Source organism: Acartia tonsa, chromosome 6 (genome assembly GCF_053477335.1).
Source record: "Acartia tonsa isolate MP-2025a chromosome 6, ASM5347733v1, whole genome shotgun sequence".
Lineage (NCBI taxonomy): Eukaryota > Metazoa > Arthropoda > Copepoda > Calanoida > Acartiidae > Acartia > Acartia tonsa.
The window spans coordinates 29632030-29658943 of NC_137265.1; positions in this window are offsets into that span (position 1 = coordinate 29632030).

The window sequence follows — 26914 nt, forward strand, 5'->3', positions numbered from 1 at the left end:
GTATATTACATAAATGTGTAGATACAAGGTGACTCAAAAAAGGGGACGACCGCCGGGAAAGATATAATAATAAAAATTTTGTTTGCTGGTAAAATGTTTACCTATTTGCGAGGAGGAGGGATCTTCAATTAATCACAATTCCAGCTGGGGGGGATGGGGGGGGGGTGAATAATCTCCCCCCATACTATCTCGGAAAATATAAGAGATATCAAGACTAAACAGCTCGTTTACAACTGTCGATAATTGATTTTGAAAAAAATGTATTTTTGACTTTAGGCTGCTTATTTCAATCAATACTAGTTATTATTTCAATGTAAATATTAAGCAAATCAATAATTAATCAGTCATTCCTGCTTTGTTGCAGGATGTAAAGTCAAAGAGTAAAAAATATTTTTATCAATTATAAACAGAAAATTTGAATAATACTTTTTATCACCCTGTATATATATGTTGTAAATTTTTACTAAATGCCTGGGAATTTCATTAACCTCTACCCCCCATTCTAGCTATTTAATTTGGTTAACGATTTTTTTTTTACAGAATTCATGGATATTCGTTGGGAAAGTTAATTTTTATTCAATATTTCAAAAAGTTTTAATTTTGTACAATACAACTATAAATAGGGTCCTTGGAAGGGATACTTTGAAAGGTTATTGGAAGATTAATTAATTAAATTATCTGCCAAACAAAAAATTAGGATATCAAAACACCATTTTTAAAAGCGAAGCTTTTCTATAATTAGGGTCGGTCCGTCCGTCCGTCCGTCCGTCCGAGATTTACCTACAATTTTGATTCGACATTTATAATTTATGTTCCGATTTTTCAGTTTAGATACTATACAAGTGTTAATGTCCGTTTGTCCTACAGTTTCAGTGCTTCGCTTTTATGGATGTTGTCATCCTTGTTTTATGATTTTTAGATGATTTTTTATGAGATAATGAGACATAATAATCTTACTCATAAAAAGGAGAAACATCTGAACACGTATTCTTAAAAAAACATGAAACTCTTAATGCTTTTACTTTCTACATTAAAAAATCATACATTTTAACGTGAAAACAATCTAGCTTAGGTAATGAAGAAGATGGTGGAAGAATATTTTTTTGATTAGGCAGGTATTGAAATTTAAAGGCTGGTTCCCTCTCATTGTAAATTAAATTGAAAATTTGAAAATAAGGGTAATTGCACCTTTTTTAATATATTAAAAAATAAAGGTAAGGAGGGGGGGGGGGGATCTGTGCTAAATAGGCACTTAGAGGGATAACACAGTAATAACCATTTTTGTAACTAGATTACTCCAGTGTTATCAAATATGTATAAAATTAAGATTGCTATGGCTAATATTTTATGTTTAAAATCATAAATAATGAACTAGGTTTTGGTACATTTTATTAACAAATTCTAAAGATTTTTTTTCCGAAGAAAAACTTTGTACCATGTCAAAAAAAAGAAATTTTTTTTCTTCATTATAAAATAACTTAATTGTTTACTATAGTTATTGGCTTCCCTCCAAGGTTAGGACAAACCTATTTTTTTATTTCTAGTATATCTAGGGAGGGGGCGGGTGGATGGATATTCATGCCCGTAATATATCCTGAAACACAAACTCGACTTATACTAAACTTCTATGAAAATTGTAGAAAAATCAGTCCAGACTTGTACATGATCTAAAATGAAATGAAATGAAAAATTAAAACTGCTTCGGGGGTGCAGGGCTCTCCCGAACAGTGCTCTTTCTTTTTCCTTCAAATAAAATGAATAATCCTGAAACATGCAGTATTTTGACTCTTGGTTAATTTTTCTGATTTCTTAGTTAGTTTCTTGGCAGGCTTTCGTTTTGTTTTACGTGGGCATAGTTGGGGCAGATACCAGACAGGCAAAAAATGGCACCATAATTCTTAAATGCCACAAATTACCTTTCTGACATCCAAATTTCGTTAGGTATACCTATGTAGTTGCTAGGTATACACAACAATAATTTTGCGGATTTTCTATCTTGATTCTGGAAGATTTTTTTCTGAACTGTAGAATTTTTTTTTGTCTTCATAAAAGCATACCTATTTGAGAGATAGGTTAACCTAAATATAAATATGATACCAGCAAATATATGAAACCTATATAGATTATCCTGGAGACTTTGGAATGATTGTTGTTTTCAGTGTCAGAATTCAGGTTTGACTGTTTTCAATCCAAATTTCTATATTTCAGTTTGGTCAATGCTTCAGGACTATCTTCGGAAATTTAATAGGGTTGTGACGGAATATATTATTCAAATTAATAATTCTATATAAGAAAGTAATATGATGTCTATCTTTCTTTATGTATCTCGACAATAGATGGATTGATTAATATTATTTCATAATTTCTAGGGAAATTTAGCATTATTTGACAGGGGCATAAAATAATTTTGTAAAATATCAAAAGCAGCCAAACAATGGGACAAATTGAATTATATAGTAGATGCTTATTAATCAATGGAATCTTCCCAAAAAATCTCAGACATCTATTAATAATAACAGCCGGGAAAAAAGTCTGTATGTCACTAAAAACACAAAAACACAACAAAATTTCAAATTCAAAGTTTAAAAAATCGAATATACCCTTATAAAACTTTATTTTACATTTAGCTGTTGTTGTCTCATTATTGCTACACTACTTATGGATATAATTGCCTGGATTTTTTATATCGTGGCAACCCTTTTATCGGAATACAATATTTGTGCGCCAAGTGAGGTAAAGGAATCAAAACAGATTCACACACAAATAATTTACTATGTTCTACTATAGTTTTAAGTGTACGCTGAAATATAAATTCACTTACAAGGATGACTACTTCAACAAAATAATAATTTTTAATATAAAAAAACTATAATTTGGAAATCTAAGTTTCCAAACTTGATTATAAAGATGATTCGCTGAAAACATGGATTTTGTTGCACTAGGAATAATCATTTCAAACATAAAAAAGCATAACGATCAACGTAAACCTACGGAATTAATAATACGGTTACATGTAAAATGTATATATATTTTAAAATTGATAGGAAAATTATAACGATCACATAAATCCAGTGTTGCGGATCCGCATTGATTGTATGCGGATCCTTGACAATAAAAATAAAATCACCAAATTTTTCAAAAAATATTTTTTCTTTAATCTCAAAGTCAAAAATATTTTTGATTTTCAAGTCTGAACCTAAAGAGTGTGGGAGTGAATCAGATGATCTTAACAAGGTTAACCAGATATTTTAAAATTTGTAAGTGACTATTTTATATAAATTTAGGTAGATTTTTCCATAAATTTATACCCCAGGATCCGGATCCGGATCCACAACACTGCATAAATCCAATAACACAATATCTACACTTTTCAAAAACAGTATAAAATACTAAATTGAGATGTATATAAATTTTAAAACAAGCTTGCCTTGATATCCTGATATAAACATGAAAAATATTAACTAGCCCATCACTAACCCCGACCAACCTCTGTTGAACTTGGAGGCTTATGTTGACGATATATTTCAATGGTTAATGTCGATGATTTACTTTTAATTGAAAGCTGCCATGGATGGCATCATCAATAAGTAATTTCTTAGAGTAACACCCTTAATATTATTCATGTCGACTTGGCTAGAATAAAAAGTGGTCGTTGCTGACATTGTATCTACATAATGTTATTCTAATGAAATCATGACCGCAAACTTATGTTGACTTTTCTTGACATAATTTTATGATGGTGTATATTGACTCTTTTTTTTAGTTAATTAGCTTTTTTTTTATCGAAATTACAAATAGTAATATATAGCTGCTATAGTATTATAAACTAGCGACTACGCCCCTAGAGGCCTCTAGGAAAACATGAGGGAGGGGGGCGGTAAAAAAATAGTTAAAAACCTTCCCTGGACCTATAAGAAGCCTCACTATTAAGGATAACCTTATCGGTTCAGCGGATAGCGAGATCCTTTCTATACAGACAAAAAAGCTTACTACTTTATATAATAGGATATCCTAATAATGAAACTATAATCTAATGTTGATCCAATAACATCATTCAAAGTCTAACAGGATTGAACCCTTTTCGCCCTCTTCCTTTTTTTCTCCAAGTGCCATTGCATTCATAGAAAAAGGAATATATTAATAAATTATACAGACGTGATTAAATTTTAACAAGGAAAATTTGGTTACTAAGTAGAACAGCATCTGTAGACTGAAATTATTGGTTGAAAAGTTTAAGCCATTCAATCAAACTTTGATAAAAGTGCCCAACGTTTTAAGGCTATCAAATATAAGATCATATTCATAAACCTAGGTACCAGCATAATTTTCGCATATATGTGTTTTAGCAATGGAAATGCCCAGGGACATTCTAGCTTTTTTATTGGGGGGTGGGGGGGTAATCTGTATATCATAGAGGCAAGGACGTCCAAGATTTTTTATTTGGGAGTGGGGAGTAAAAACTAAAATTAAATAAATTTTTTTCTTCTTTTTTTTTTTGGGGGGGGGTATTCACCCCTTTACCTCCCTCCCTTATTGGACTGGAAATGGGTTTGGCATAAAGAAAGCGCTTGTATTAGTAAGGAATTTCAGACAAAAAGTTGGTTGTGAACAGGACGTTTGACCAGACATGACTTTTAATGCACCCTACTTCTAGAGGGTTTCCAAATGTTATTAATTTAGACTTTTTACTTTTCTCTTTTTCCCTGTTTTGTATCTATATTTTCGTTGTTGTTGACAAAATAACATGAAAAAAGGGGCAGTATGTTCTTACGTTGATGCTAAATTAATTTATTTTAGCAACATTTTTTTGTCATAAGGGAAGATTAAAGATTTTCTTAGCCAATAAGCAAATATGCTACATTATCTTTTATGATTTGTATGATACAAATATTTCAAGACTACAGTCAAAAATTATCATTAGATAGAATAGAGTTAGATAGTGTCTGAAGGTTTCTATCTCTAAATTAATTATATCAAACAAAATAAAAAAAAACAAATTTGTAGCGGTAAAAATAGCAAAAAAGATAAAAACACATCAAATGGTGTTTAGGGGGAGGGGGGTGGAGGTGGGTAGGGGCTTGAGGGAATAAAATATTTTATCATGCTATTTATATTTTTACTTAGATCGACACAAAATTTTGATTGTCATTTATGAAATTCTTAAAAACTTTGCTTTTTCAATTTCCTTTTCTGAGTAATTTTGTCTTGGGCAAGGAATAAGTATTAAATATCAAGAATAGAGGGATGTACTTTTAAAACAAGGATAATTATGTTCATAAGTAGCGCAGTATTGATAAGCTAGTAAAAAATAACAGTTGATTGATATGTAAACGGAACAGAAATGTAGAATTAATCCTATATGATAAAGTAGTTGGATAACACAGTTAGGACTTCCAGACAAAGGTCGTGCAATTAAAGAAATAGTTATCCTAGGTTGTTGGACCTGACGTTAAAGTGGCATGGACAGCAGCCTCGCTCGTATGAGGTAATTAGCTGTAGAGTATGTTCAATAATTTCTAGTAAACGGCTGAACAGACCGGGCAACCATTTAAGGAAAGCTTAAGTCAGATTTTAGGCTATTTATCTCTACACTTTTCTCTTGAGATATTGCCACTAGAGGGAAGGGGCGAAACAGCAATAGACTTTAAAAAGAAGTAATGACTTGCAGTATTGATTTATTTAGTCTTGACCACAAACTTTTTAAAAACTTTGCATGGAAAATCCACTTTTTGTTAGTATCATAAGCTCCCCCCCCCCTCTTCCCGTCTTATTCTATTTAAAATAAATTTGAAATAGGTCAAATGCTTAATATTATTCAATCAATAGATAATTTAAAAATAAAAGAAAAAATTCCTAATTAGAAATTTTTAGTTATGTTAAGTAAAAATAAAAACAAATTTAGGCCTTCAAATATTAAGGGATGGGCGGGGCAAAAGAGGATCAGCTAGTCAATTATAGGATTTTTCCTTTTTTGCAATAAAAAAGTTTTACTAAGAGTAAAAGTAGTGTTAAAGTTAATGACATTGAGGCTATTAACTTAAATTTAGTTGGACTTATATAGACAGACAAACAGACATGCAGACACACAAACAGACATGCAGACAGACAAACAGACAGACAAACAGACATACAGACAGACAAACAGAAATACACACACATTTAGACAAACTTTGCGAAATATGAACATAATATTTGCAATAATTATTTACTTACATAATATATATGTTACTTACATTTTTCAATGTCTGTACGTCGTTCTGTAGTCGTAATCTACATTAAAGAGGAAATACAATTCGCCTGGCTTCTATTAAAGATAGATGTCTGTGATTTTTTGTTAATAAACATCTTTCTTATAACTTCTATAGTGAGTCTTGGTATGACTGAAGTTCTCGGAGAAAGATACGATTTTCTCAGCTGCCATTAAATGTAAATCCAATAAGCATATAATTTTTAATTCACCTTGTATATGAGCCTGTCCGATTAAATTCAGCAGTAATTTGTCTTTAAGGAAAGAATTGTGTTGGATATAAGGAAGCATGTTTAAAGTATGTTATAAAGAAGCCTGGCTATAAAAAAAATAATTTTGTATTTTTTCCCTCGACACACGTCATTTTACTGCTCATTGATCATTTGGTGTTATCATAAAGCTGCAAAACTTCTAAATCTTGCAATAAAAACAGCTTTTAGCAATATGATGCACTTGAAAAAAGTAATATGGTCAATAATGTAAGTAAGCGTTTTGGAATAATTAAATAAGGGCATAGATTAAAAGATACAATAAAGAGAGAGAGAGAGAGAGAGAGAGAGAGAGAGAGAGAGAGAGAGAGAGAGAGAGAGAGAGAGAGAAAGAGAAAGAGAGAGAGAGAGAGAGAGAGAGAGAGAATAAAAAGAAAACAGAAAAAAAGGGAGAGAGATAGATAATTAATGATAGAAAGAGGGGAAGCTACAGAAAAAACAAAGATTGAAAAAGAAGGAAAGACAAAAGGACAAACAGAAAGGAACACCAACAATAAAGTTTCCTTATGAAACAAATGAAATTATTGCGGAAATGTTTGCACACCAGCCGTCCAGATTTTTGTGATTTGTCCTGCCAATTCTTTTTCAAGATTAATGATTACAAAACACAGAATAACCAAACAACAGAGTTTATTAGAAAGTTTATCGACATCATAATTAATCTTCAACCTACCTTTCTTTTGAATCGGTTGTTGAAGTTGAAAGTATGACAATTAATTTTTGCATTAACAGGAAAATGCCGTGCAATCTTTAGAATGTCCTATAAAATGTTGTTTTAATTTGTAGCCTTGATCATTTTATGGAATAAGTTTAAGCGAGTGGGGGAAGAGAGGACTAAGAAGCAATAACTCTTCAATTCATTTCAAAGTTAGAATTTCCAGTCAAATGTCAATTATAGAATTATTAGTCTATTATGATAAACTATGATTTTAAAATGTATTTTTGTCATTTTGCTAACACTCTAGTTAATTATTTTCTTTTATTAATATAGGATATTTTGCAGAGGCGTATTCAGGAGTGTTTCTATAGTACCTTTTCCCTCATTACAAAACAAAACACCATATATATAAAAAAGGCTATCCATCCATCCCTCTCATAGCAAATTTGGGATCTACTGCAGTTCACGTTAAAATATTGCTGGTAAGCAATATTTCCAAAAATCTATGAATTTTAAAGACTGCTAGCTGCCAAACGGCTGAACGTACAGATCATGCCCGCACACTGTTCTAAGCGGCATAAGAAGGCCTACAAATAATCTGGAATAGCTATAAATCAATAATGCATAATTATCTCGCAGTGCAGAGAAATGCGCGAAAAAGACCTATTTTACGCGTTTTTTCTTCAGTGAAGCTTTCACTGTGCATAATTGGATCTTGGCTATTCCAGATTATTTGTAGGCCTTCTTATGCCGCTTAAAATGGTGTGCGGGTATGGTCTGTACGTTCAGCCGTTTGTCAGCTAGCAGCCTTTAAAATTCATAGATTTTTGGAAATATTGCTTACCAGCAATATTTTACCGTGAACTGCAGTAGATCCCAAATTTGTTTTATGATGTCATAACTACGAGTATAAATGTTAATGTAGTGTGTCTTTATGAAGGAGAAGGCATTCACCCTTTAATTATACATCAGAAGTTGATTCATTTTAATATCTCTAGTATAATAAGGTTTATATTACATTGTACTATAATAATATCATATCTCTAAATGCGCCCTTACCTAAAAAAGTCTAATATAGGTTTAGAGATAAACTGAATTTTGGACAGTTTAACAGATAGAAGGATTAATTATCTAAAATAGGGTTTTTCGAAACCCGTATGGGTCTTTCATTTTAGGGCTGTTCATTTTTTTGTATGATGTACCAAGGATATGACACAGTGCAAAAGATGGAAATAAATATGACTTGGTTTATAAATACTCAAATTATGTGTTGTTAATTTTGTAGAGATGTTAGTTATTAATTTTAAATAACAGCCGTTTCCGAAATCTTAGTATAGTCATAAATGTCTGTTTACAAATTTTAAAAAAAAATTTCTCCCACTGCAATAGATTTGTATGTAATTCATATTTTATTTTACTAAATAAGATACAGAGCTAAAGTAAATAGCATCTAAGTAAATCTAGTTGGGTCTATACTGCATATCTGTTATTAAAAAGTATGAATTAAGAGATCCTCAACTTTTATGGCAGCTTCGACTTTGTTATTTGATGTTATCGTTTGGGTTATTTTATAATAGTTGCGGTTCTAAAAATTAATTCTATCTATTTTAACATGTCAGTGGGTTTGCCCATAGTATATAAAAGTCTTGATCTAAAGCGTGGAAAATAGCATAAAACCATTGGCTGATCTAAATAAAATTTTCCTACGCAATACATCGGTTTAGAGCTATTTACTAAATATACTTAATGTATACATTTTTTGGGGAAGGTTCAATCCTATATTTAGGTAGAAGAGATTTACTCCCAAAATAGTTAAAATTCTTTCACGGGACCTATAAGAAGCTATCAAATCTTTTAAGCTAAAGAGACAGACAGACTGACAGACTTTATGTTACTTTTGTATTAGAATATTTAAGTTAATGTATATGTCAATTTATTTCTGATTTATAATGTACATTACTTTCATTATTTGAAAGCTCTTGAATTTTAAATATATTGATTATTGATAAAACACATACAATAGTCAACAATACAAATGCTACTTTTTCAAAATATGCAAGATCATATCTAAATATTGATTTTTAAAAATATAAAAAAATAATACTGATTTTTTTATAAAAAATTTTGAAATGTTACTAAATGAGATCATATAAGCCCCTGTTTCTTACTGTCCAAAAGGGAATTTGATAAAAAAATAGATGTTAGTAGGGATAAAAGAATAATAAAATAAATTAAATTCCATTTGGACATCCCTATTTTAATAATAAAAAAATCAGACAAAACTATGAAAATCAAAAGTGCTTGATTTTAACATTATGATTTTGTAATTATCCTAATGGACATAATGCCGTTACAAATATCAGGCATAACCTAGAATTTACACCAGACTAACGGATGCACTGCTAAAATCTAGAGGAGATAGGGCAGTAAAATAGCTTGAAACCATCCAAAGATTTAAATAAAAAACAACCCAGGTACTATATAAAGATCACTTAAACTGGAGAACTCAATCAGTGCAGTTGTTATCGAGAATCTAACGGCCAAACAAAAAAACATTACTACTTTACATCATAGGATTGACATCATTTTAGCAATGCTAAACTTTACAAAGCATTGAAATGATTTCTACATCAATAAGGAACAATTTTGAGATGATTTAACTGTCCTTTCTCCCTGAAACCCGCTCTCTTTCCAATCACCTAAAATGTACATAAATTACATTACAGATGTAGAAACCAAAAAGGGAACCTTTTTTGTAACAACAAAAAGAATATTCAAAAGTAAATTATGCTATGTTAAAAGAATTGTCAGCCTCAGCCAAAATTCACAAACACTCTACCACAATAGCAAAAAAATAATCTCCAGTTAGTCTAATTATTTTTGACAATCTCAGAAAAAATTACACTGCTTTTTGGTCATTTATAGAAGACATTTTGTCCGTCGTTGTCATATTAAACTTATAGAAGCAATTGTGAAACATTTTGTGATTAGTTTTGAATGAAAGGATTCCTTATTTATGACTAATGAAAATGTACCCTTTAAATAACTAGGCTTCATTTCCTACGGACTTTTTCATTCTTGTTTTATTAAACTGACAATTCAATTATTCTAAAAGATGAATTGTTAGTATTTAATTTATATTCATTTGGTCCGGAGTGAAGATACTCTATAGTCAACCTTTGATAATGTACGTACTTCTATATCATAATTAATAAATATGATTTCCAAACAACAATAGATTACAAACGCAGCTTTGATATACCCCGCCAAACTTAAAAGCATTATTTTGAAATGCTGGTCATTACTGATTTATTATCGCTATGTCTTAATAGACATTACCTTTATAGGACCTAAAAAAAGGTTTTATGTAACTAAAAGGGATATAAATCTAGCTGTTAACGGTAACTTTGACTACAGACAAACAAACAAACATATACAGTAAATACATTGAAAGACTTCCTGTTATTTTTCCATAAGTTTTTTTTATATAAAAACAAAAATTTTGAACAAAAATATATAATGATTTAAAATTTAGTATGGGTATAATAGATCCTTGTTAAATTGTCAAATATAAATTGTATATTTAGTAAATTTTAAAATGAATTTAATTTTAGATAAAGTAATACATTTTCATTATGTATAATAAAACAAGAATAAGTAAAGCCATTAGTAACGCAGCAACATTAATTTAGTTAGTCATTAGTGCTAGGTAGAGATGGGGTATTGTACTTTAAATATTTATTATCAAAGTTTTATAAACACATTATTACATTGATTTACCTAAACTTTTCATTATATCTTTATTAATCAGTATAAAGTTTTGACCAACAATTTTCATCTTCATGAATGGTTAATTCTATTAATTTATCCCTAAGATATCTGATTATAGTATATTGAAATGAAAGGCTTAGTTTAAGAAGGTGTTAGTTTAACATAATCAAAGCATTTGATGCAAAGAAAGTAATGTACATATATATGTAAGTATAGCCATTTTAGTCTTTTTTTAGTTAAAAACAACGACGGAATTTTTAATCAAATATTAGAGAAACTAACTTTTTCATATAACAAGGATGACAAAATCCATAAAAGCGAACCTCTAAAACGGTAGGACAAACGAACATTAACACTTGTAGAGTGTCATAACTGAATAATCAGAATATAAATGTATAAAAATCGAAACAAATTTTAAGTAAATTTGTTGAAAAACTGCTTAAATACAGGATATTGTTTAAGAAAATACTTATATTTTTAGGACTTGATATTAATAACTGACCCTATCCTTTTTTTGTAGATTCATAAAATAATGAAAAATATTGCATTTTCAGGAAATGATGATATAAATATGGTCCTGACAAAAGTAATCATGTCTATAAGTAACGAAGGAATTACAATTTTAAAACTATTAAAACCTTTTGATTGAGGTTGTTAATCTTCTTTGAGACTTACTTAATGATTAAGAAATGAATTTTTTTTATGATTAAGAAATGAAAAGGACCAGACAAATGTTTTGTATCATTTTAATTGTATTGTCCAAACTTTTCAACCAATAATAATAATTTAAAGAAGAGGTAAATTTGTTTGACACGTTAGGATGATGTTTATCAATATATCGTCCATTGTCCTATTCCTTAAGAGACCTGGTGATAACGTGAAATATAAAAAAAGAAAAGTTCCCCCCTCCCCTCTATCCTCCCCCCGTCCATTATTGAGAATAAAAAGTACCCATCTACTTAATTTCACTATGAAAACAGTTCTAAAGATGATTCATATCCCTTTAAACTTTTACAAGATTCCCCAATCTATGGGGAGGGGGTAGAGGGGTAAGGGTATGAGTGTGTTTTAGATAAGGGGGGTAGTATTCAGCCTCCCCCCCACAACCATCGTTTTCTTTTTCTTTTTATCCATAAAATACAACCAACTTATGACAGGGAGTATTTGAGTTTCAAAATGGAGTTTTTTTTCTATGATGAAAAAGGGTGGGTGGAGGGGGGGGGGGTACTTTGATGTTGTTTGTTTAAAAACGATAAAAAAGGGCGACATTGCTGTTTTTGAATATATTCAAAACTGATTTTAAAAATGGTTCTCGTCTGCTGCCATTCAAGAACTGAGCTTTAAAAGGTAAAGTGCCATTTCTTATCATTAGCAAAGATACTATACAATCAAAGACAATCCGTTTTTATCCTTCCTTTCGTCTCTATGTATTTTTTTTTTGGTTATATAAATTAAAATTTAAACCTTCCTGAATTTCTGTCCATTCTTTATATTAAGACTGTGAATAATTCCCCAACCCTTGGGCTCAAAAAGTCCTCCTGCCCCAAAAAATATTCACCACCCCCCCCCCCCCCCCAGTGTAACCTTCATCTTAAAATCCTCCTCTTTATATATTTCATGTATGTATATTTATAAATGTATTAAAAATCCCCCCCCCCCCCCCCCACCCTTCTATTTTATCCTTTTAAAAATTCCCTATGTATGTCTGTTAAAGAACCTATCTTATTCTCCCTTATAATAGATTTCTGTTTTATAGAATAACTATAGCGGCTGCACCTCTAGGGTTCAAAGAAAATGGCATAGAACCTACAAAACATACATATGAGACCCTTAAAACAGCATGACTCAATCAGACGAGCAATTTGTATACATTAAAAAACCCATTCTAATTTATCATTAAAAAATCTTTTTTTTCGATAATGTATTAAATTAACCGAGGGGTTATAAACTTCCCCCTTCCACCTCTCAAGCTACACCACCCTCCTCCCAGGCTTGAAAGAGTTGTTGAGACAAAAAATAAATTCCGAGTTTCGAACCTTCTACCCAAATCTATTGTCCTGTTAATACTAAGAGTTCATCATCTTTGCAATTTATACCAGATTAACTACAAGGATGACAAAATACATATAAATATGATGCTAAAAATCAAATAAAGGGTCAAGTTAACAATTAATTATTTAACTTGTAAATCCTCTAAATCAAAATTTAAAATTCAAATTCAAATGTAAACAAATCAACATACTTTTAATGAACGTACTGACTTATTGATTATGCTTATATAGATTGTTTGCTACCATTTTGTTTTGAAATCTTCTTCCAAGATTTGAAATCAATAAGACGATTATAACACGTCCATTTACAGAATCAGCAGGGAGGGAGGGGACAATGAGATGTTTATTATACAGTCCCAAAATTTGTATAATAATATTTTCTTATTTGTAGGCTTCATACCTTTAGGGACTTTTATACAAATATAATTGGTTGGTTTATTAAGTTGAGTGTCCAAGCATTTCAACCACTAATTAAAGGGGTAATTTTGTGTATCATAATTTGGGATGTAAAATAATTTATCGGCCATTGTCTTATCCCTTTAGATCCCTGCAGAATCAGAGTATGACTGACACATTATTAATGTAGAAAAGCTTTGCCTTTAATAAGAATAAAATATTACAACACTATATGTCAACTATTTTAGATTTAAACAAAAGGTATGGACATTTTGTCAATATAAGTATGTTTTGGTCAAAATGTTAAATATGGCGATACTATGTCAACTATAACTATTTTTTATTAAACCCATATAGTCGACATAAACCATCGAAATGTGTGTTCGGTAAAATAAGCCATTACCAATAAGTTTTAAAAGTTTTATAAAATCTTTCAATTGAGTAGGTGGACAAAGTGACTCAAAAATCAACCATTTGACGTTGTAAAATGAGGAAGATGAGAGGAGAAGTGAGAAAGAAAAGCCCTAACAAAGAGATGGATATCATTTTTATGACGTCACATGGCTGATTTTTTAGTCACTTTGTCCACCTACTCAATTGGTCATGGACTGGTTTAATTTACTGCCTATTTGTTACTTATCTCCAATTCAAGGTATATTTATTGTAAAAAAAACTTGAGATTGTGAACTGATAAGTTTCATTGTTTGGAAGATCTTAACTGACAGACAAAAACCTTACTTCATTATACTTTCCTTTAATCTATCTCTATACTGTCTCCCTGTATAGTAAATCATTTTATTAAAGACTACGGGCTAGAATATGGCATAAAACCATTCAAGTTGCCAGTGAATTCTCCCTAAAATTGAAAAAAGAAACGGTTTGTCGATTGGCGAGATCTTAACTAACAACCAAAATCGTCAATACTTTATATATTGGGTACGACTAGAATGGCAAGAAAATATATTTTTTTTGTTATTTTAATCGTATTACAGTTTTCTGTTCTTTTTCATCATCAGCATAATTTTAGAATAAAATTGTCCTTGTTGCTACTACTTTTGTCCTTTCCTTTAATTTGTCTCTGGTAATGTCTCCCCTGTATAGTAAAGTAGTAGTAAGACTATAATTCCAGCACACGCCATATTTAATTACTCATTTTCATATTACACATTAATCTGATTAATAAAATCCCTTCTACATACACTCTTGCATACATGGCCGTTCCCTAGGTCTTGTTGGACATTGGAAATAACACCATAATTTTGTTTTTTCTTAGTCTAACCCTCTTTTGTAACAGGACTGAAAACAACGATTGTGAAAAGCGGCCCCAGTCAAGAAACCCCCCTCCATTTATATTCTTCCGGTGGGGAATATTTTCCCCTGGGGAGGGGAGGAAATGGTCGGGGTTGATAAAACAGTAGGAACGATAAAGGGAGAGGGGGGGGGGTAATTTTTAAAAAGAAATTGAAAGGAAGGGGGGATTGTCTAACTGGATAAGAAGGTTTAAATCCCCCTTCTTGACTCGTTTCTGTGATAAAACGGTGGTATAGTTATCTATTCCCAGTTAATCTCTTGTGTTGCTATTCATTAGAAATGATGTCAACGTAAATATCCGACCCTATTCTACGAAATGAGGGAATTTTCAACAATCGCTTGAGCTCGAGCACAGTCAAACGTTCTAGTAATGTCTAAAAAACATTAATTAGATATTGCTTACAAGAATGAAGGGATTTAAAGGTTTTGTAAAAAGGACGGTAAATGATGTACATCCTCAACAATGATAAACAAAATTAACACTTCTGTGATTGAAAAAAATGAATAAAAAGTTTAAATGGTGCAAGTTGAACCAACAATTCAAAACTAAAAAAGTCCCCAAAGTTTTTATATATCTGTCTGTAAAAAAGAAAGGATGACAAAAAAAACAATAAAAGCTAAGCCAAACAAATAAGATACAAACAAATATCGACAAATATACTATAAATACCGAATCTTATTCAACATAATTTTAGAAAATTTAATAATAAGTTTAAGTTTTATAATAATAAACGAACGGAAGTAGGGATCGCCCTAATTAAAGAAAAGCTTCGCTTACAACAAAACAAAAAGTTTTGTGATGAATTATTCTAATTTATTAATTTGTAAATATAATTCTATTCTCTGTGCGCCCCCAGTGGAATATTTGTCAGGGAGGGTGAGGACAATGGAAGATAAATAACTCTTTCGCCCAATAAACGCAAGCTTAGAGGAGGCATTGGACTGTAAATTATCAGGGATCTAAAAGGATAAGACAATGGCCGATCAATTAATGTACATCCCCAATGATGATGCACAATATTACCCAGACTGTAGATCAAAATTAGTGGTTGAAACGTTTGAACTCTCAACATAATGAAGCAACTAATCAAAATTCAATAAAGTCCCCAAAGTTATCAAGCCAACGAAAAAGAAATCATTCTTATAAAACTTTGAGGACTAGTGTTGTAATAAACAGCCTAATGTCCCCTCTTTCTGTGGTAAATTATACTGTTCCCAAAATTCTTATGTTTATTTATCATGCTTCTTTATTGTAAAATAGTATTCTTGAATCTTGCCATTGCTGAAATGCGCTTGGTATTGCAGCAGTTTTTTCCTAATGTTCTGTCCCTGTATCCTTGAGTAAACATGTAATTAAATACAAATGTTTTTTTTGTTATACTTTTTTATTAAATATATTTGATAAAACACACAATCATATTCAATTTTATATTCTATAGCAAAGCATTTCTACAATTAGTTTCTGTACGTTAATCTTTTATATAATTAAGCATGTAAGAATTGTCCGATTGTTATGAAACTTGGCACTATTATTTCTTTGTAATTTCTGACAATTTTAGCTACTCTATTATTCTAGCTCTTAAGTTAGTACGTCCTTGAGTGTTGTTTTTATGGATGTTGTCATCCTTGGTTCAGACTTCATAATTGGTTAAGCTATCTTACTAAAATAATGTATATTTTATGTAATTCTTATTAAAACTGATATCTACATAAATGTAACAATAAATTAAAATCCCTAAACATAAAATGTTAAAACTTTAAAACAATTTCATAAGTTGTAGAGGGGGGGGGGGGGTTAGAATTTTGTGATTGGTCCTAAAACAAAGAGAGAAAATTACGTGACCAGGGTTTTAAATTTATTTTAATTTAGTTAAATAATTTCCCTCATTTAAGCACACTCATCAGTAAGGAAGGGAAAATTTGACTGAACAATATTCCTGGAAACAGTTTATAGTGTCTCCAAAAAAGGTGGACAAATGTTGCAACGTTTTGACGAGCTATGTCGATAGACGTCATATTTCCATCTAAAATATGACGTCTATCAGGTCAGTTCGGCCAAACGATGTATCATTTGTCTACTTTGTTGGGGGGACATTATCAGCTGCTTCATATTCCTGTACCCAAAGTATTTTAAACGTGTCTTCTCATTAGTTGGCTGAAAACTTGTGCTAAATATTGATTGGTTAGTTCAGACTTTTTATACAAAAATATTATTCTCCAGAAGGAGTAATTGGATCACTGTCCAACCAACTAAAAATACTTTTGTTTATTTTAAAAGTGCATCTTAAGAGGGGAGGTGGATGAGGGGAATGGGTGGGACTGCCACCAGTAACCCATAAAAGTAATAACAAACAAATGTGTAAGATTTTATTAAGGAGTTATAATTACATATATATTGATTTTGGTGTGTATTCATTTCCGCGAATGTTCTATGTTAAAACAGCAGAACTGCCCTTTTTTCACATTTTTTATTTTCGCTATTGTGTAGTTTTGCGAATATAAAACACTATGCAGATAATGGATATTGGAAATACGTGGATATATTATTGACATGGGAAAATTTGTCGTCAATTTAGAATGCTAAAGTGGACTTCTTTTATTAGTTCATCCAGTAGATAGAGAGGGAGTGAGGTAAAGGGGATGGATGGCGGTTATCTTTATCTTAGCCCGCTGCGAACATCATATTAAAATCTTGGTCAACATCCAGTAATAATATATCGATTATGCGGATGTATTGATATGAGGAAGTGAGCGAACTTTACCGATTTTATATCACAAAAATTGGTTAGGGGAAAATATCATGAAAAACAAATAAACAAGGACAAATATTTATATAAGTGGCTCTGCAAAAACAAGAAAATGAGAGCAAATAGACTTTTTCTGTGCACGTTCCTTTATCAATAAAAAACTTATTATAACAATTATGTTGATGAAAGTTTATTAAAAAGCATAAAAAATATACAACAAATTGATAATGTAGAGAACAAAAGTGAGAAAGAAAAATAGAAGAAAAAAAAAGAAAGATAAAAAGAATATTAAGAAAGGGAGTAAAATGTGAGAAGAATAAAAATAGAAAGAGAGAGAAAGTTAAAAAAGAGAAATAGAAGGAAAGATAAAAAAGATAGATACAGCTGAAAGGAAATAAAGGGGTTGTAAAGAGTGATAGGAGAGAGATATAAAGGGAGAGAGAAATAAATTGAGAAAAAGGAAGAAAGAGAAAGAAAAAGATAGAGAAAGAAAGAGAGATAAAAAGAGAAAGAAAGATAAAAAGAGATATGGAAAAGTGTAGAGGTTGGAAGGGAATAAAGGGGTTATTGAGTGTGAAGGATGCTTTTGACACAAATTGACGGATTTGAGATAATTAGACAATTCTGCCAGTCCCGGCTAAACTATATGTCTTTTGTTAATTCGACATTATATAGTCATATATAGATACAAATTTGTAAATTTAGTATAATTAGACAATTCTGCCAGTCCCTGCTAAACTTTAGATCTGTTGTTAATTCGACATTATATAGTCATATATAGACACAAATTTGTGGATTTTGGATGATTAGAGAATTCTGTCAGTTCCTGCTAAACTTTAGATCTGTTGTTAATTCGACATTATATAGTCATATATAGACACAAATTCTGAATGTTGGTTTCAATCCTAACGTTTATATCGGGCCAATTTATCCTATAAATGGAATTTAATGTCGTTATTCAGTAAGTAATGACCACTAGTATTAATAAATGCCATATAAGGTCGAAATAAACTATTACAAAACTTATAAAATTGTTTGTAAGTACCCAGTAATCCGAGAATGTACTCAATTTTAAAAAGTACAAAAAAGGCAAAAAATAGGGATAGGACAATCGACAATAAATGGATAAACATCTCCAATGATGATAAACAATTTTTTTTGTAGATTCAATTCAAATTATTGGATGAAAAAATTGGACACTACCTTAGTTTAGAACAAATCAATTAAAATTCAAAAAAAGTACCCAAAGATTTTGAGCCAAATAATAGGATAATGTTGGGTACCAGTGTTTTTCATCGGTTTAATGGCTTTTTTCTTATTCCTAAAGATTTACGATTCTTTTGTAGAGATAGTTGTATATCAAAATTTCTATGATCTATGTACTAAAATAAATCTATCCTTAATGATTGTAAAATTTGTATTTAAAAAAAAGTGTTTAAATATGAAAAGTATCCCCTTAACAAAAAATATTTAAAAAGCTTTTAAAATTTAATTTCCCCCTTTTTTATTAGCACAGCTATTCTATTACTTGAAAATGTTGGTATGTCCATCCGTTGTTTTACCCCAAACTTTTCAAATTTTAAATTCGAAACATAGGTTGCATGAAATCAAATAATAAATGTTTAATATAATAATGATTTATTAACTTATAGCGGTCGCGACAATAGCATCTATAAGAGGAAGGGTAGAGTAGGCAAATGAGATTTAATTTTAAGAATAAGATGGTCTTGAAATTTCTCAGGACCTATGTAAAGCTTCCCTTGTATGTAAAACTTACCGGGCAAACCAAAAAATCATACTACTTTTGAACATAATTGTTCTTTCTTTTTCTTTCTTATTCAAATATCAACCTGATTTTTGTATACACAATTATGTTAGCACTTTTTTTTTAAATTATGGAAGGAGGGGGGCTACAATTTTTTTTAGAATTTGAAAGAAGAGATTTTCCATATTGAGTATTTAATAAAATAAGAATATGGATATATTCTTAATACTGAATGAAAAAAATGTTTCTGAAAACAATATAAAAAAAATATTATGTAGAACTATAAAATTTTCAATTATAATAATCTAAAAATAATGCTTTCATATTATTATTGTTCTTTAAAAAAAGTAGTAGGAAGCTTGTCTGTCTGACTGTCTGTGTGTTTCACTACAGAGAAGGGGATATTTGGCTCTTTATTACACTAGCCCCAACAGATTTATAATAACATTTTCTTATTCGTTGGCTTAACAACTTGGTTGGTTCATTAAGTTGAGTGTTTAAACGTTTCAACCACTAATTGTAATCTACAGTAATCTTGTGTATCATCGTTGGGAATGTACATCAATTTACCGGCCATCGTCTTATCTCTTTAGATCCCTGGTTTCACAAACCATAGGACTAATATGGATTTTATCACAACAAAAAATCTTTCAAGTGATGGGAGATTTTCTGTCTATTTTTGTTTTTAAATTAGATCGAATTTTTTGTAGGACCATTATCTCGTGTGCCCCCCTACCTGTATTCCATTATGAGTGTACATAATGACTATCTATCATGTCAAAATGAGTAAGTACCCTTAATTAATTAAAGTATAAATAGTTGGTTTAACAGATGATAAGATAACAAAGATGATTTTATCAGAAAGAGCGCAACTTTTTTATCTTTTATAATTATTTTGTGTTTTTAATGGCAGGTATTGTCATTATTTACCATAGGAAGGAAATCAAAAGCAAGCAACCCATGTTTCATTTACCAGCGTACATTGATGTGCATATACTTTTTTTTCAATCTACGGATAATCATCATCATTATGCAAAGTTAGGACAAAGGTATAGGAATCAAAGAGTTGGTTGTCTGCAATTTTTGAAATGTTTGACTTTGAATGTAGAACATAGGTCTGACTGTATGTTGTTAACAACCTAACCGATTGATTTTCTTTGAATTTAGATTTTCTTTGCATTTATTGTAAATAAATAACTAAATGTGATTACTATGAGAAAAATCAAGGCTACAGATAAAATTCTTACTTTGTCTAGTTATAGAGTAGCTTTGCTTTAAACATGTACATACATACATACATGGTGCTAGTAAGATAAATATAGGATGAGAGGAATGGAATTTTTTGCAGCAGTCGATTTTTAGGTTCTAATAATTAGTAATAATTGTAAATCATTTGTCAATTAAAACCAAATTAAAAGAAGGAAGAGAGAGAGAGAGAGAGAGAGAGAGAGAGAGAGAGAGAGAGAGAGAGAGAGAGAGAGAGAGAGAGAGAGAGAGAGAAAGAGAGAGATAAAAAGGGAAAGAAAGAGAGTGAAAGAAAGAGAGCGAGAGACAGAGAGAGAGAAAGAGAAAGTGCTAGATATTTGTTTGTATTAAATTCGGACAAACCCCATCTAAAGAGTAGCACCATTACTATTTTTTTTTTAAATTTTAATAATTAAAAGATTAGCTTAGTCTAATGTAAAAGAATAAATATGATATGATGGTAAATGGAAGGTTTATGAAAGTAATGGCGAGGGGGGGGGGGGGTGTCGGGGCACCTATCTCGAGGGAACAGGAGGAGTTCAGGGATAAAGGAAGTTGTTACTGTTACATATTTTCTGTCATTTTAACTAAACTTAAATGATATAACTTATAAACTACATAAAATATATATAATAATGCATACAATTTCAATGATGTCTCAGCCTCCATAATATAAGCGAATAACAATTTAATATGCCAACCAAGCCCACTTTTTTTTTTACATGCTATGAGTATAAACTATTTAAATTGGATGTCGACGTATAACAGAATAGCCTAACCTAACCTAAAATCTTCAAGTAGTTAACCCAGGCCTTCGGCTCCTCTGGGCCAACTAATTTGTTATTAATTTAATGAACTTTATTTTTCTGAAGATTGTTTACAATTTGATGCAATACATGATTTTTCAGTATCGCTCAGAACCAGTCCTAATCCAGCAGATGATAATCGGTTTCAGAGCCATATAGGATAATCCATAAATGGCTGGCGCCGGATAAGAAATATGTATTCAAACTTTTTTCTTCATAATGACCAAACTTTGGTGTGCCTATAATTCTGCAAAATCTTCCTTTTTTATTGACAGATTTAAAATTAAACAGAAAGCCTTTGCAATAACCTCTAGACCATGGATGTTTTTACTTAAACTGATTTCTTTTACTTTAAATCTTTTTGTTTAAGTTATTATTAGGTTATTAACTTGTTATTGAATAAACTCTTTATTGATTTTACTGTACTTTTTATAGATTTTGACAATTAGCGGAATCAAAGGCACACCCCTAAACTTTTTTATACCATGCCACATTTTCACATTAAAAAGAAAAAAGAGAAAAATTGGGGAAAATATGATAATAAGATATATAATGAGAAATAAAATAGATGGATAGATACTGTTCCGAACTAGTTGTACTTTTCAGGAGAGCTTTACAAATGTCCTAGGTTGGTTTTACTTTTAAGTTATTTTTTGACATTACCCATCCCCTCTAGAGGGTAGGTATTCTTTAGAGTATTATTTTTCATATGTTTATGTTTGGGCTGTGTCATAAGAGATCTTGTAAATGGTTTATCCCTTCGTTCTATAATTTTTAACTTAGGCTATGGATTTAGGCTATTTTAAAAAATAATCCTGTTTGATTTTTATGATTTAATTTTAACATGTTTAAAATATGTTTATAGGTAGTCAAACACACGGGAGTACATCCATAAATAAAATAAGGTGTGCTATCATAACCACAAAATCATTATGTTTAATTATAATTCAATGATAACTTGTTTAATATATGTTTAAAAGTAGTCAAACACATGAGAGTATATCCATAAATAAAATATAGAAGCAAAGAACTGAAATAAAAAATTTGTACCAACGTTTATCATTGTATTGAAGCAACATTGTTGAGAAAAATTAATTTTCGCTGCTTTTTGCGGCTGTAATAGCCCTCAATGTTATATGCAGGCAAATATGTGTATGAAGAAATATTAATTAATTGGTTGAAGGTGGGGGGTGTGGCCCCCCTGCTGATGGTTGGGGGTTGCAGGCACCCTACTATGCTTGCCCTAAAAAAGCTTCTTAACATGCCTAAAATAATTTAGCAATGAATACTAAATAGTAAATAACATATCATAGGAAACAGGTATCACACTATTTACTACTAACGGCTGCGCTCTAGGGGCCACTAGAGCCACATTAGAGAAGGAAATAGAGTGGTGGAGGGAAGTCGACACCTCAATTTTTTTAACAAGTAAAAAAATAGTTTGTTTTGCGTTGATTTTTTTCAGGGGGCAATAGTTTAAACCTTCCTTGGACGAAGTTTCACTATGAAGAAGAACAGCAAAACTTAAATTCTGGTGCTTTTATATGAGGATTTAGCAAAATAATTATTAAGAAAGAAATCTATATAAACAATAAATTTAACAAAATTTTAAAACAAGTTGACACACATACAGACAAACAACTCCTTACTTTAGGTTTATATTGGGATGAGTAACTTAAACCTTTTATGATCCCAATTTGGGCTTTAAAGTATTGAAAATAAAATTCAAAAAGTCCATTAAGCTTCAAAGTATTCAAAAAGCCACCCCTCCCCCAATCCTCAAATGTAAGAAAGGTGACATTTTTCCTAAATAAAAAATATTTTAAAATAAAAATTATAATACTTACAAATTGCACAAAATATAACATAAAATCAACCCAGAACCTATGTGAAGCTTTCTTACAATAGATCACTTAATCGGTTCAACATTTAGCGAGATCATAACGGAAATACATACAGTAAACTTATTTACATTATAGAGTAGCTTCGCTACTAAATATGAGAATTTAACTTATAGCAATAATTTTTTCAAATGTTTCTCCCTGTCTGATTTTTTCCAGAACCAATTTTTATTTTAAACAATTCATTTTTGGGAAATTTTTAAGGATTTTTCTCACAGACTAACGAATATATGCTTTTACATTATTTTGCGTTTGATCCTAGAAATGCTACAAAATCCCCCCCGGCCCCCTTTAAGTTTTGACATTGACTCAGTAACTTTCGTTGTTGCTGTTATATTTACATAGGACTTCAGTGTGTATAATGTTTTTATCTCATACTAGTGGCTTCACCCCTAGCATCTAAAGGCTCTCTTTTTATAGGGAGAGAAAGGCATTAAAAATTTTATTATAAAAAACAAATAATCTTAAAATCATTATGGGAGCTAAAATTAGGCACTAAATTAGTTAACAGATTTGCGAGATCATAATCGACTAACAAACTACTTTGGTTGTCAACAAATCGACATTCGAATAGTGGTATGGGGAGTGGGAGAAAGGGGGTTAAATAAAAACTGCACAGAAAGGAAACTGCACCAAATTAAAACCTTTTATAGGTCTCTATACGTATTGACAATTCAGGTAATAGATTTCTGTTAAACTAAATGGATGACAACTAGGGTTAAATATTCATGTAACGCTGTTTTGATAATTATATTATGTCTCTAGCTTTATTTTGACATAATAGCAGCATATTTTTTTCCAGTATGGCTTCGAAACCGATCAATATACGCTGGATTAGAACCGGTTCTAAGTCATAAAATAAAATTTAGCATTGTATTACAGACAATTTTCCACCTCATTAGTTTTAATCTTATATTTATATTTTAATATTCTCGAAAAGCTGTCCATAATAAAATATGATAAATAATTATTACAGGATTTCAAATTGATAGAATTTATTAGGGACTTTTCATAGTTCTAATAAACTCTGTTTTTCATCTATATACCAATCAATGGCCATAAAAAATTAATGAATCGTGTTTTATTTGACATTATGCTCTAATAAAAGTTTTTGGTCGTTAAAACAGAAATTATTCAATATTTAAAAAATATATTCTATTAATGTTTTAAAGCTTTTAAAAGATAATTCGGAATTATGCACAGTTGACAAATATGAAGATTTTATGAAAATAGATAGAAAAATAAAAAAAGTGATCGAAAGTTTTAAATTCATAAAAATTATGTATGCCTATCATTATATATAAAAGTAATATGATATATGATATATGATATGACTCATAGATCTAGGGAAGGTTTAACACTGATTTGGGGGAGAGTATCTCTTCCCTTCAAAGAGAAATCGTCCCGGGAAAAATACTAACCCCACTAAAATCAAATTTTTTGTTCTTGTTCTTTTTAAAACTAAAATGTATATTGGAAATTCGACAAACCTTACCTTCCCTCAAATGAACACTAAAGTTAAAATAAGAAGATAGAAAGATAACAAGGGGGGTAAAAATTGGTACACTCGCATTTTTGCTTAGCATATAATTACACCATTATCACATGCCAAAATTTTAAACTGAGCTTTCCCCCCGTTTTAGTAGGCGAATCAACTCTATAATTATGTACACAAATGTCCAACAGCTAACCAACCCGTTAACTACACTATATTTGTTTAGAGCCCTAATGTGGCCTTAATGTAGTAAGATTTTTATTCCTTAAGCCAAGGCATTTCCCAATATAATAAAAGCAATATATAGTAGTAAGTTTTTTTTGCTAGATGTCGGTAACAACTTGATTGGGGTGATTTTAGGCTGTTTCATTGCTGCGAACCTACAACCTTAAATACAAAGCCCGTAAATGCTAAAAACACATAAAACAAGATCCTTTAGTTGATTTAGAGTTCTTCTACCAATATGCAATGCAAGTAATCGTTCTTGTTTAAAACATTGTATGATCATAAGCATGTGTACATAAACAAGAAAAGGTCTTGTTACAAGACGCGCAGTTTAACACAAAAAGTTTTTCTCGTATTCATTTGAATCCGGTGGATAGGAACCGGTTCTCATGAATACGAAAAAACTATGTCTAGCATCGTATTATATCCAGCTTTCTACGAATATAGAAATGTACAATCATAAGATTAAAACCAGTTTTTTTAGCCGGTGCCTCCGGCACCTCGGGGCTAAAAAAACTAGTTTTAATCTCATATTTGTACTTTCTATATCCGCGGAAAGCCGTTTATAATACGATGCGAGAAATAACTATTCTTTCACTTAGATGTTCGTTAGTCTGTCAATTTTTCTTCCGTAACTGGACTTGTGTCTCAAAAATCAGCCATGTGACGTCATTAAAATGAAGGAGAAGAGAGGAGAAGTTGGAAAGAAAATCATTTAAAAAGAGATAGATAATCCCTCAATTTTATGACGTCATATGGCTTATTTTTGAGACATATTATCCAGTTGATCTTTGGAGGTTGGAGGTACCCTCCAACAAAACTGTATTCATTGAAAAGGAGAGCCAGATAGGTCCAGTGGTAAGTGAGATCTTTTGATACAAACATACAAACAGTCATTCTGTATCTTTTATACAATGGGACAAATAACTGAACCAAAAAAAATGTATGAAAGCTTCGCTAGAGAAAAGGCATTCCTCTTTTCGCCTCAAATTTCTCTGTCTCTCTATAACCCTATGTAAATTGCAGGAATAAAGGGATAGGACAATGAACGCAAAATAATCTTCCCTTGAATTTCTAATGTGCAAAGGTTTGTTTTTTGATTGCAAATTTTAGGAGAAAGAAAGAATTGAGGATCAAATTAATTGCCATTTACCCCTCTCTCCCTGATAAATTGCCAATTTCATAACACTTTCCCATTTCTCATTTCTCTTACACTCCCCTCCCCTCTCCTTCCTCTTAATTTTGCAAATTGACGTGTACATATAGTGTAACCTGATTGCTTGCGAAAATAATTGCGTGTTTGCAAAAAAAATTATCTGCACACCACTGCCTAACACTTAATTGCTGCGGGGTCGTGCAAAATTATTCGGGGAGAGAAAAAGAGGGTGTTAACAAGGGGAGGTGAGGTGCAAATGTACAAAGTGAGGCTTTGTAATTGCTGCCCCCGGCCTATAGCCACTAATTAAGAATCTTATACTAGCTGCTAATTGGTCCATCCGTCACTGTGACGTCAGCTAATGAGAGGATGGAAAATTAATTTGCAAGCTTTTTATTGGTCGAGACACAGTAGGGGGGAGGTAAGTTGCGGAGAGTGGGTAAGGGGAGTGTGTATGGGAAGGGGGATAGTAATTAAAAGTTATTTTGCCAAGTGGATGAGATTTAGAGGATGGGCATGTGTTTGTGTGTGTATGTGCTGTGTTTGTGTGTGTGTGTGATTATTTGTGGGTAATATGTGAGTGTGGGTGTTTGTGGGTGCCCTGTGTGTGTGAGCATTATGTGTGTGTATGTTTGTGTATGTGTTTTGAGTGTGTGGTTGTTTGTGTGGGTGTGTATGAGTGTGTGTGTGTTTTACTCCAGACATTTTCAATTTATTTTCTCTCTCAATTTTCATTTTATTTTTCTCTAACTAAATTAAATTAACAAACAAACACAAAAATAATGCATTAATCTATTTAGTTCCCAACAAATGAAATTAACCGTTGCTATTGTTATCGTGTGATATGAATGGCAAATGTAGGAATTATTCC